The sequence below is a fragment of the Myotis lucifugus genome, unplaced genomic scaffold (assembly GCF_000147115.1).
Source record: "Myotis lucifugus unplaced genomic scaffold, Myoluc2.0 scaffold_15, whole genome shotgun sequence".
NCBI lineage: Eukaryota > Metazoa > Chordata > Mammalia > Chiroptera > Vespertilionidae > Myotis > Myotis lucifugus.
Window position 1 is genome coordinate 8,973,253 of NW_005871063.1, and position 13,533 is coordinate 8,986,785.

The 13,533-nt window shown below is 39.8% G+C and overlaps 1 pseudogene; it reads right to left on the bottom strand.

Moving 5' to 3' along the window:
• Positions 1 to 5,015: 5,015 nt before the first annotated feature.
• Positions 5,016 to 13,533, bottom strand: part of LOC111825162 — a 41,671-nt pseudogene continuing 33,153 nt past the window's right edge.

The window sequence follows — 13,533 nt, forward strand, 5'->3', positions numbered from 1 at the left end:
GTCCTTCTATGTATGAAATCTTTTTGTGTATATTTCTTTACTTAGAAAATAAGTGAAAAAATGTACTTGAAAATAAGTCATATTGAAAACAGTATAAAGCCTATATTTCATATTTGAGTGAAAGAGTAGTGAAAGTTATATATATATATTTTGGTGCTGATATTAAAAATATGGATATTCATATGCATGATCATTATCTTTTCTTACATGGGCTTTATATCTGAATGGTTTCCAAAATTAGTAGGGGCAAAGTAGAATTTAAATTGAAGTTATGAGTTATGGCCTTGAATTAATATAAATGAAATTTCTTCATTGCAAAGCTCAACCACAATCTCTAAATTTAATCCTTTTCCTGACTGCTTCTCAAGGCTGCTATTATCTTGAACCTATTTTATTTTCTTTCAGACCTTTTTATTCCCTCTTCAGAGCTCATATTTAGAGTCCCAAAAGTCCTTAAAAAGAAGTCAGCTTGTGGTAAATTTTCACTAAGATTGTTACCTATATTTAGATTTTACCTGGAAGTTATTTTTCTTTGAATCAATAAGATAAAATATTTTTCAGTATGCTGCACATTTGCCATTAAAAAGTATTTTCTTTGGAAGAAATAAAACTTGAAATTTACAATGTAACAATTTTCTTCCTCCTAAACAAAACACGAATAATTACTTGCTGAATTGTAGATTCAATATCTAGTATAAAACCTATATAATTCTATTAAAATTTTTAAATGATCTTCTCATTTGAAAAAAGATTGTATGTAGATTCTTTTCTTCATTGTTATTTGCTTTTGTAAGTTTTAATAATTAAGTATAATTTTGATAAAGTATGTCAGGAAAGAGGTTTTTAAATCGTAGCTTTTCCCCAGAAAATACACATACATGCTCCCCAATAATGAGTATCTAGGGGAAAAAATGATTTGAACCCTTTTGTTATAAACAAGCAATTTGTAAGGAATTTCCTACCAAGAAAGTTTCCTCTCTTTTTCATTTCTCCACATTTTTCACATCTTCCAGAAACAAATATCGTTAGGTAGTGTCAGCATAGTCAAGATACTAAGGAGAGGCATAACATAAAGAAACCAAATCATCCAAATGTGGTCTTTAGAAAGCAGAATGTAAACAAATAAACATTTTATAAAAATACATGGTGTCCCCTCAAAAATGTATACACATTTTTTTCTGATAGCTCAATTGATGTTTCTTTATTTTCAAATTTAATCAATTAGAACTAATAATTATTCAAAGTGTGTACACATTTTTTGGGGACACCCTATCTATACATATATATTTAAAAGGTAGTCTGATGCACGTAAATACTAATGAAATATGGCCTATCCCATAGAGAAAATGCTTTGACCCGCTAGTTCATACTCAGAATGGCATAGCCAATTGTATAATGTGCATAGCAACTGTGGATAATAAACGCTGGTTGCTTAGCCATAATGATAATATCTCATTGTTGAGTAGTACTTTTACAGTTTAAATATAGTGCTTTCATATCTCCAATAACATTATAAAATAGTTGCAATCACTTTTGGCAAATGAGAACACAGATGCTGGCAGATTGCAAATGTTCTATGGGGTTACTCACCAAGCAAATGCAGGCCATGCCTGAATCTCAAGGTTGTCTAAATTAAAAACGTTGGCTCTTTCCTCCAACTCATGCTGTCTCAATCTTGCAATGAAGAGTCCAGAGTCCACTAGTAATGATTTGGCAGTTAAATTCTTGGCAGGGACTCTGGCTCCTGAGGTGTGCATTTTCTGCCTGTTATCTTTCTCTTCTCAGCCACAGCTTGGTTTGGTCTGCTTTTGAATTGCCCCATAGGCAGCGGTAGGGCATTTAGTCCTGCCTTTCCTGGAAGACCTGAGTGAAAGGTGAGCCATGAAGTCCACTCAAGGTTTCAGTTCCTGGATTTATCTCCAGGGAAAGAAAATGACCCATGTGACACAGGGCTTCTTCAAATCTGTACTGTACAGACTGTAGTGACTCAGAATTCTAGTCTACTTCCAACCCTTGTTCTGTGCCTTGGCGGAATTCCTTCAGCATTGCTTTTTAATATTCCCTGAGGAAGAGTACAGCTAGTTCTGGAAGTGGAAGGCTGAGGGTTGAAGGATGAAGACCTTTCGGTGAGAGGCAGTGTAGTGCAGCAGCTAGGAGCTGACTGTGGACTCTGGGTTCTCTCTTTGGCTCTGTGGCTTTCTATCCCTGTGACTTTGACATTACAAGTCTCAGTTTCCCCATTTGTAAAATGGAGATGATGATGATGATGGTGATAATAATACCTATCTGACAATGGCCTTATGAGATAGGTATCTGTGAAGTCGTTACAGTGGTGCCAGCGGTTGCAGTGGATACAGTGGGTACAGAAGTGCTACATAAATGTTGGCTATCATTTGTCATTGAAGAACTTTTTCTGCATTTGAAAAAAATAGTGGCACAGCAAATTTGAAAAAATATTGAATTTATTGGGGTGACTTTTTAAGTATACAATTCTATAACACATTATATATGTACTAGGGGCCCGGTACACGAATTTGTGCATGGTAGGGTCCCTCAGGGTGGCCTGTGGGGATCAGGCCCCAGCTCGCACCCCCAGGCTTGCAGCCCCAGCTTACACCCCCAGCCTTGCAGCCCTGCAGCCCCACATGGCACCCCGCCTTGGCCTGGTGCCACTCCCTCACCTGCTCCACCATCCCGCCTGTGGGGTGATCAATTGGGGCTGGGCCCCCTACCTGGTTCCCATAGCACCTGAGAGTCGGGCGGTGGCCCTGCCCCTACAGCCGCTGCTTGTTGCCATCTGTGGGGTGATTGGGTCCCTGCTCACACCCACCTTGGCCTGGCGCCGCTTGCTCACTTGCTCCACCATCCCACCGCAGTCCCACTCTGTTTGGGACCTACTGGGGCCAGCAGTGCCTCCATTGCCGCCCACTGCCAGCGCCGCATGGCCTACACTCACCATGTTCCGCACCGCCCCCTGGTGGTCAGCGCACATCATAGTGAGTGGTCGAACTCCCGGTTGAACTCCTGGTTGAATTCCTGATTGAACAATTTGCATATTAGGCTTTTATTATATAGGATTGTATTGTGTGTTCACTACCCACAAGTCCCCTTCTGTCACCATTTAGCTTCACTTTACATGCTTCTACCTGCCCCTCCCCTCCACCATACTGTTGTCTGTGCTGTGAGGTTTTTTTTTTCTTAATCCTTCACTTTTTTCCTCCAGACTCCCTTCTCCTCTGACAGCCGTCAGTGTCTGAGTTTATTTCTATTTTGTTTGTTTATTTTATCATTAGATATGAGTGAAATCATATGGTATTTGCCTTTCTCTGCCTGGCTTACTTAATTTAACATAATACTCTCTAGGTCCATTCATGCTGTCATAAAAGGTAAGATTTCCTTTATTTTTTATTTTTTATGTCTGGGTAGTATTTTATTGTATAGATGTACCACAGCTTTTTTATTCACTCATCTACTGTTGGGTACACTTAGCCTGCTTCCAAATCTTGGCTATTGTAAATAATGTTGCAATGAGTTTAGGGGTGCATATATTCTTTCAAATTAGTGTTTTGGGTTTCTTCGGGTGTATTCCCAGAAGAGGAATCGCTGGATCATAAGAAAGCATATCTTTATGATGCCTAAAGATAATGTTCAAAAGTATAGCAAGAGCACAATTGTGTCAAATATACCCAGATCATTGCACTGGAATAGGATTACCATGTGTAAATCAGAACCAAGTACATGTACATAATCAGTGCATAGACCTAGGGATACTATTTGCAGTGGCTGAAATAGTGAAAAGGAAGTGTTGGGTAAATGATTTACAGATAGTTTGTTAAAGGAAAACCTCTCTAGTTCAATAAATCAGTCCACTAGCAAGTATGTATTGGTTTATGACTTCTAAAAAATTGATAATTTTTCATGCTAAACTCACATGCCTGAAGAATCAAGCAGGGAAACTGCTTATGGCAGTCTACAAACTTCTTATTTAAAAGTTAAAATGAAGAGCCCTAAAGCTGGTTTGGCTCAGTGGATAGAGCGTCGGAAGGGTCCCGGGTTCAATCTGGTCAAGGGCACCTACCTCTGTTATAGGTTCCTCCCTGGCTTGGGCCCTGTCAGGGCTCATGCAGGAGGCAACCAATCAATGTGTTTCTCTTACATGGATATTTCTCTCTGTTTTTTCCTCTCTTTCACTCTCTTGAAAAAATCAATGGAAAAATATCCTTGGGTGAAGATAAAAAAAAGTTGAAATGAAGGGGCGGAGCTATAAAGAATTACATATTTTAAAGGAGCGTCTAAGCCTGTATCTTTCTGTTTACTCAGCCATCTGAGTCATGTGAGAGGCAGCACATGATGGTCACTTTGCTTCCTGTGAAGGGCCATAGGTTGGCTTCAGCCCTCTCCGAGTTTGAATCCAGCTCTGCCACTTGCAAGATGTGTCAGTTTAGACATTTTAATCTTCCCTACACTCAGCAAAAATGGTCATGAGAGTAATAATACTTACCCCATAGAATTGTTTAATCTATGTGAAGTGTCTAGATCTGTTAACAATATAATTTAACTCTTTTAAACGAATAGTTTAATCTCCACTCTTGATGTTATTTCTCTGGAGTTCCCAAGACAGAAACCTGGGGATCATCTTCTATTTATTTTTCTCTCTTAAATCACTCCTAACACACATTCAGTTGTTTAGCTAGGGTCTTGCCAATGGTAATCTCCCTGATCCATCTTATAGTTAGCCTGTCATTTCTGCTTCCATTTTTCTTGATGGGGTTTTTTAATAATCTCTTACTTTATCTCCTACTCAATAAGTGTATATCGTAAGTACTTTAACTAACTACTTATGGGCGCAAGGGTGGTTTTGTTTATTTTTTTATGTTTGTAACCTAATGCCATCTCAGTGCCTTACACACCATAGATACTAAATACACGTGAGCGCGCATGCACACACACACACACACACACACACACACACTTTTTTAAATTGTGGTTTCATAATTTTATTTGACAATCAGTGATTAATTTCCATCCATATTAACAGTTTGTATGTGTTTTAAAGCGGTGACAGCTACGTAGGTAACCAATGTATGGGACTTGTTTGGTGACTCTTCATCCTCATTATGTTTTCTGGACAACCACACCTGGATACTGTATGGGACATTCCATATTCCTTTGGCCCAGACAGCTTTGTTGGGCCTGTTGTCAATGCACACATCTGGAGTTCCCATCTCCTTCAGGGCAAATTTCCAGATCTCTTTGAGTGCCCGAGGGGCACGCTTCTTGAAACCCACTCCATGGATGTGCTTGTGAATGTTGATGGTGCATTCTCTGCTCACTACCTTGTTGATGGCAGAATGGCCCTTCTTTTTGCTGCCCTTGTTTGTGGGAGCCTTTCTATCAAGCCTAGGTTGGAAAGGAACACACACACACACACACACACACACACACACACACACGCACACACACGCGTGCACACACACACACTTTTAAAAAAATTAACAAAATGTAAAATGGATCATGTTATTCTCTGCTTACAACCTTTTGGTGATTTTCCTTTTGTATTAATTGGGATTCTCTCAGAGAAATAGTGACACAAAATTAACATTGACATCATTGCTCAGAAAGTAATATCAAACTCTTGGCATCGAATTTAAGACCTTTCATGATTTGGTCTCTGTCTAGCTCTTCAACTGCATTGCCCACCATCCTAAAGCACTCACAGTGCCACTCATGAGTCGTGTAACATTACCCTTCTGAGCTGTGACAGCTGCTGCTTCCTCCACACCGAAGTCCCTGTCACCTTGCTACATGCCTTTACTCTTCAAAACTTTTAAAAAACATTTTTCCTTTTCTGAAGGCTTTCATTGTGTTTCTCATTCTGTCTCACTTGGAAGATTTGGGCCCTGCTAGCTTGTGCCTCTTCTGTTCCATGTGCATATGGAACTGATAGCACGAGTGTAATGATTGTTTCGTGGTTTCTTCTAGGACTTTCCTGCAAGCAAAGTCTAGGACTTTCCTGTTTTAGTCATCTTTTTTGTTGTTGTTAATCCTCACCTGAGGATATTTTTTCCATTGATTTTTTGAGAGAGTGGAAGGAACGGAGAGAGACAGAGAGAGAAACATTGATGTAAGAGAGACACATCGATTGATTGCCTCCCACATGTGCCCCAACCAGGGCCAGGAATTGAGCTTGGGATTGAGCCTGCAACTGAAGTATGTGCCCTTGACTAGAGTTGAACCAAGATACTTTATTTAGTCCATGGGCTGACGAGGAATTGAGCTTGGGGTTGAGCCTGCAACTGAAGTATGTGCCTTTGACCGGAGTTGAACCCAAGATACTTTAGTCCATGGGCTGACGCTCTAGCCACTGAGCTGAGCCGGCCAGGGCTGTTTTGGTCACCTTTTTATTTGCATCTCTATTAGGAAGACAAGTTCTTAGCAGGTGCCTAGTTAATGTTGTTGAATTTCTTCATGGGGAAATGAATTAGTGTGTTGATGATTTTTAAAAAATAGAACGCTCCCCATTTTTCTTATTCTTATTATTCTGCTTTTCTCTTTTTAGAATCCAAATCACATTTTGAATTATTGATGTTACAAGGTACTGTCTATCCCAAACTTCAGAGAGTTGAAATTCTCAGCAATAGAATTTCCAGAAGCTTCCATTATATCACAGACATCACCTCTGAGGGGTAACATACTAGTATAGGAAAGAGCCTTAAGAAAGAAACGGGTCATGAATAATAAAATTGTAATTTTACAAGCTTTTTTGACCCATGTTCTAGCAGCATGACTTTTAAGTTTTCAATGCACATATAAATAAAAACATGAATTTATGAAAGAACCACAGACTCAACTACCCATGATAATGATAAATAACTGCTGATGAGCAGGAGGGTACAGATAAATTTTCTCAGTCTAGTAACATGGAAATCATTTACATATGCTATTCAATTATTTACTGAAAGATATATACTGAGCATTGAAGCCATCAATTCAAATATATTTAAAATGTAACATAGATGGACCTGTAAGATGAATAAATTGCTTAATCATTTCATGCTTCATTCTTATAATTTTTGTGCTTTTTCAATTCTTATATATTTTTTTGGAATTTTAGCTAATGTATAATTGGTGCTGGCTTTCCATTTTCTCTAAAAAATGTGTAACTATAAAAATAATGTTTAAAGTCCCATTCTACTTAGAGATTAAAAGCTTATGCTAGTTATTCAGAGCTTATACTTAGGTGAATGCTGAAAATATTTCTGTAGCTAGCATGGCTCTCTAAAATGAAGATCCCCTCTATCCCTGGCATTATAGAATAGGCTGGAAAGGCATGATAACAAATATGTTTCATTTATTTGCTTTTCATGATAATTGAAACCAGGAACTGGGAAATAATTCCTGCATTATATTCTGCGCTGCTGTGGCACCAATTCAGACATTTCTCAGATATTCACACTGCAGATGAATTAATATTAAAAGGAAGAGGTGACCCCATTTCTTTTGCCAAGTTTCAGCTTCAGGAGGCATTAGAAAATCAAAGAGAATTTTCCTCCCCTGAGCTGTCTACTCCTAAGGTGATCTTTGGTAAATCAAGCTAAGCCGGTGTGCTTTCTTAGAGGGCGCTTTGTTGTTATGGGGAAAGCAGTCCCATTCCTCACACTCTGGAGGCTAGCACTGACTTGAAAAGGGCAGCGTGTGTGTTCTTTAACACAGAACTTCATGGCGCTTGGAGTCAGATGACCAGGTTCAAATTCAGGGCAAGTTATCTAACCATTCTAGGATTTCATTTCTTTAGCTTGAAAATCCAAATGTTTAATAGTACCAGTTCCTTGCATTGTTGTGAGCTTTGATAATCCACTTACCCTTGCACTAAGTATACAACAAATATTATCTATTTTTTAAAATATATTTTTATTGATTTCAGAGAGGAAGGGAAAGAAGAGAGAGATAGAAACATCATTGTTGAGACAATCATTGATCAGCTGCCTCCTGCATGTCCACACTGGGGATCAAGCCTACAACCCAGGCATGTGCCTTGACAGGGAATCGAATCGTGACCTCCTGGTTCATAGGTTCACGCTCAACCACTGAGCCATGCCAGCCGGGCCAAATATTATCTATTTTTATGATTCCCTCCCCCCTGTTTGGTTTTCTGTTTTGTTGTTTGTTTGTTTTTATTAACAAGCATTTTTGGAGAAAAGTCAGAGCCTGATTTTAAAATTTGGCAATCTTGGCAGTTTTATGAGTTATGTTTTTTATTGCAAAGATACAAATTTTGCTAGTTGGTTTGATATATATATATATATACACACACATATATATATATATATACATATATATATATATTTAACTTTTAGTTTATGTGTATAATGTCACTTTCCCATCCTCCTCCCCCTGATCTCCACCAACTCCTCACATTTAACATTTTTGGCTAGGATATATAAGAAGTTAGAGGCTGGGGGTGGTTTTTCTTCAATATTTCTCTCTATTTCTAAAATTTGTCTTTTCTCTCAGTTATATTTTGCTCCAGGTTCACACGTATGCAGGGAACTGATGACGAGGCAGTGCCATTCGATGCTGTGCTTCAGACTGGTGTGTTTATCAGTGGAGAGCCTGGCCGCCAGACCTAGATAAACACATGCTTATCAACAACCAACACCATATGGCAGGAAACAGCCTCTGACTTGGGCAGTGGCATCCAGGATCGGCTCTCCTGGTGTCTGCACGGGGCCCAGCTGCCAGAGTGAAGTACAAATTAATTGCTTCTCTTCTTTTTGCTCCCCTGGAAGGTACTAGTATATATATCCCAAAGCCTTTGTTCTGGCCATCATACTATTTTTACCAACCATTCTATGCCAGTGCTATCCCTTCTATGACAAGCAACTTCTAGTTGTTTAATCCATTAATCAACTAATTACCGTAAATAATTTATTAAGGTACCAAATTTAATCAACTTGGATTTGCAGAGGGATAGCTCAAGAGAATTATTCAGAATTATTTATTTTCCAAAGTATACAAATGTAATACTTAAAAAGATTTAGATATTTCTGATGTATTAAAAAATAATGCTCATTTAGACAACACACCAAATGATGATAATGAAGTTAACTTATAAAAGCAGTGGATCTTTGGTTCAGAGATATGTTTAGAGAGGCAATAAGAATTTGAAGTACTATTAAAATATGAGTCAAAGTCAATTGCTTGCTTCTTTTTCTTGGTCAATCGAATTGTCAACGAACATTATTGAGCTATTTTCTCATGAGAACTGTTCCTCCTTTGAAGGCCATGTGCTTTCAAATATTTTTCCTCCAGGTGTTTTGCCATCTTCCTGCAGGAATCAAGGTTTTGATGAATAAGGCTGATGTTTTCATACACTTTGGGAAGGCTGTCCTCTATTTCTAAGTGGTAAATTTCCTTCTCCCTTGAAGTTGCATTTCATGTTCTGGATATGGATCCGGATGTCTGTGGAGTCTTACCTGAAGCCTTTGAACTTCACTGTGAAATTTTAAATCTTCACATTACTCTGGTTGGAGGTTTTAAAATTCACACTATACATAATTTGTGCATGTAGTTTTCTTCATGTAATTAAAAATATTCCTTGTTTTTCTCTTTTGAGTTTAAGGTAACATTTAAGTTAATATAATCGATGAGTTTCTCAAATCAACATCTGACCGGTAATATTGGTCTCCATTTTCTGCTTCACTCTTGTTTCTATTTCCTGTTGCTACAGTCATGTAATGTTTTATAAAGAGAGCAGGTAAGTTTATCAGCTTCAGTCCGGATGCAGTCATGGGTTTTAATGGACTCTCTATCCTGTTTTCTCGTGTGTTGAAATGTTCAAGCATTTCTTTCTGTTCTTTCAGCTCTGCCACTCCTTTTTAATATGTCTTTATTGATTTTTTTAGAGGGGAAGGGAGAGGGAGAGAGAGATAGAAACATAGATGAGAGAGAAACATTGGTTGACTTCATCCTGCACACTTTCTACTGGGGATTGAGCCTGAAACCTGGGCATGTGCCCTGACCAGGAATCAAATTGGCAACCTCTTGATGCATGGGACAACGCTCAACCAACCAAGTCACACCAGCTGAGCCACACCAGCTGCCACTCTTTCATACCATTTAGCAATTGACTGTGTTAAGCAGGTTTAGGCTTTCCTGAAGCTGAACATTTTCTTCAAAACCTTTAACTATTTCTCTCTGATGCTGTTCTACATTCTTCTAAGATCCTTTCAGGTTATTTTTACCTTCAATCGCTTGGGACTAGAGAGGTTTTTATGTCTCTTTGATGACTATTTTTGTCCTTTAAGATGAGGCACCTTAACTCTATGAAGTAAAATTTTAGGAGACTTACTTTTCTGTTATTAGTTGAGAGATAACCTACTGTATCCCCCACAGGAAAGGTGGACCTGTTCACATCTCAATCTAAGTGCTGCCAAGCACAGAGTTTGTAACGTCAGAAGACTCATCGCCACTGCAGGTGACTTGAGGGCAACAAAGGCTTCTGTAATGAGTCTAATCCTCTCACTGGTTTTATGATACTTTTCAACTCTAGTAGAAAATCTTTGCTGGCTTATTTTCCCTCAAAGGGAGGAGACAGAGGGAAGCTAGGTAGTCAGGAATTGGGACCATGGGGGGGGGGAAGGAAATAAAACCAGGGCACCCAGCTAGGGGGAGTTACTAAGGCACCCCAACTGGGCAGGGAAGGGAGGGCATGGGTGAGAAACATGACATGACCTTTAAAACATACCAACGTTGCTAAGACAGACAATGTGCAGATAACCAATCACAAGGCAGTAAGGCATATAAACCAATCCCAAGGATGTTGCTAAGGCAGAATTCTTTGAAAAGACCAATTAGGAGCTCGCAAGGCTGTCTCAACACCCTAAATTAAAAGGTGCACTGTTCTCCCCCACCCGCAGTGGCAGGGGAGCACATCCCAGCACCAATGTGGCTTATGGCCATATGGGACTCTATACATGGACTAATACACTTTAATTCCCATTGATGCTCTCAATAAACTTTGGTTCCAATAACCATTTTTGTCTGCAACTTCATTCTTTGATTTTGCAAGATTACGAACTCTGACTCAACACCCCACATTTCGGTTTCAAAAGTACACCAGCATTTTTACTATCCAAACAATCGAAGCACTACACATCAGAATTTCCAAGGGAAGTTGAAATAGACTTGAGCCTTGTGTCCATAATTCAGATCACAACATCACTGCATAGCTGCCACAGGATTAACTGAAAACCTTTTTTTTGTGGCCATGAGGCAGCCTTCCCTGGCTCCAGTGGGCACTGCAGCTCTGCTTCTGGCCCGTGGCTACAACAGCCTTCTCAACCGCCAATGTCTGACAACCAGGATAGACTACTAGTGGGCTATGAGAGGGCTCCATGTTAAAAAAGTATTGCTTTTTAAATTTGCTCTGAAACTGCACACGTAGGAAGAATTCTTATTTGCACAGTGCAGTGGGGGAAAGACCTGGCTGGGAAGTTACCTGCTCTCTCCGGGAGCAGGGTTTCTGTGCCCTTCTCAGAAATGCTCCCTTTCTCTCATATGCCGCCCTCAGGAAATGACATAATAAAAGGTGTAAGCATTTGACATTCAATTCTCTAATGGATCCTGTCTCCTTCCTTTGTCTGATTAATTTCTCTGCTATTCAATTGGAAAAATTCTCACAGAGGGATTAGAGTTCTTTTCTGTCTCTCTGCCTCTGTGTGTGTGTGTGTGTGTGTGTGTGTGTGTGTGTGTGTGTGACTTACATTTAAAGTAATGGATATTTGAGGTAGTTCATCTCTATTTTTCTTTAATTTTTATCTCATTAACAACAGCAGAGTAAGGTTACTTTTCATATTCTCACTAAGGAAGGGAGGTACTATGAAAATAGTTTTGAATAATGAAAAGTATTGAGTGTACTTTGGAGCATGGGCAGCTATATAGGTTTCAGAGAAGTGAGGCCGTGGACAAGATGAACACTGCTTCCCTCCCAAAGTGTTTGCCTTAGGGAATTAGTGACTAACACCCTTAGGTCCTTGTGTTGTGTTCATGATACTCAGGTATATACTATTAGAATACTTTTCAAAGTGATTGCTTTATCAAATTCCATTTTTCAAGAGAGTTACGTGGTACAAGTAATTTAATCCAATCTGCTATAGAATTCCAAAAGTTTCAAAGTAATCCTTCTCAATTAAATCCATTTATTGATTCAGATCATACTTAATTTGCCTTAGTAGTGAATAAAGTAACTGCCACTTAAAATACATTTTTTTTCAAGAATGCTTTATCAGTGAGAAACTCTGAAACTCATTTTAAGAAACTCTTATTTAAGTAAACTAGAGGCCCGGCGCATGAATTTATGCACGGGTGGGGTCTCTCGGGGTAGCCTGCTGGGATTGAGCCCCAGCTCATGCCCCCAGGCTCGCACCCCCAGCCTCGCAGCCCCGAAGCTCCACCTGGCACCCTGCCTTGGCCTGGTGCTGCCTCCTCACCTGCTCCACCATCCCGCCTGCAGAGTGATCAATCAGGGCCGAGCCTCCCGCGCAACTCCCTCAGCGCCTGGGAGCTGGTGGCGGTGGTGGCCCCACCCCCCGCTCCACCGCCGCTGGCCGCTGTCTGTGGGGTGATCGGTGGGATGATCAGGCCCCCACTTGCACCTGCCTTGGCCTGGTACCACCTGCTCATCTGCTCCACCAGCCTCCACTGCCGCCTGCTGCCAGTGCTGTGTCACCAATGCCCGCCATGTTTTGCCCCGCCCCCTGGTGGTCAGCGCATATCATAGTGAGCGGTCAAACTCCTGGTTGAACCACTGCTTGAGGGGTCAATTTGCATATTAGGCTTTTATTATATAGGATTCATTTGGAGGATTTACAGGAAAGCAAATATATATTATGTATAGGGGATCATATACTGAACATAATGTAGAGTGAAATTGAAAAGTGGTAGCTACAATAAGGTTTGGGTTAATGTGAGGATCTCAGGAGCTTGGGAAAGATCAGACTAATAGGGAATATATGCATGTATTGTGGAGGGAATGAGTGCAAAGGTCTGTACAGGTAGGTGATTGACATCTTGTGAGCATTGTATTATGGCTGAGAGTGAGAGAGAAGGTGAAGTCTGTGGACTGGTAAAATTCTCAGTACACATGTTCTACATGCCTTTTTTCTAAGGTTACAGAGAGTGTAAATATTAACGATGAATCCTTAAAAACATAAGAAGAAATGGGGGAACAGTAAAAGAATACAGCTACTTATTATTCAGCAGAAATACTGCCTTTATGCAGATATTTAAATCAGTTATTTTGAATAAAAAATTCTCAAATTTAAGTATGGGCTTGGTAACAGGGAAATATACTGGGCATTATGTTCAATCGTAAAACTCAGTGTTCCCCAAGAAACTCTTTTGTGCTGTATATACATATTAAAAACCAGATGGAAAATCCTGTCCATTTTTCATTGTCCTCAGGGTGGCTGGTGTTTTATCACTTGCCAAGTCATGGCCACCTGTGGCTCTGCCTTGGCAGCTCTGTGTTTA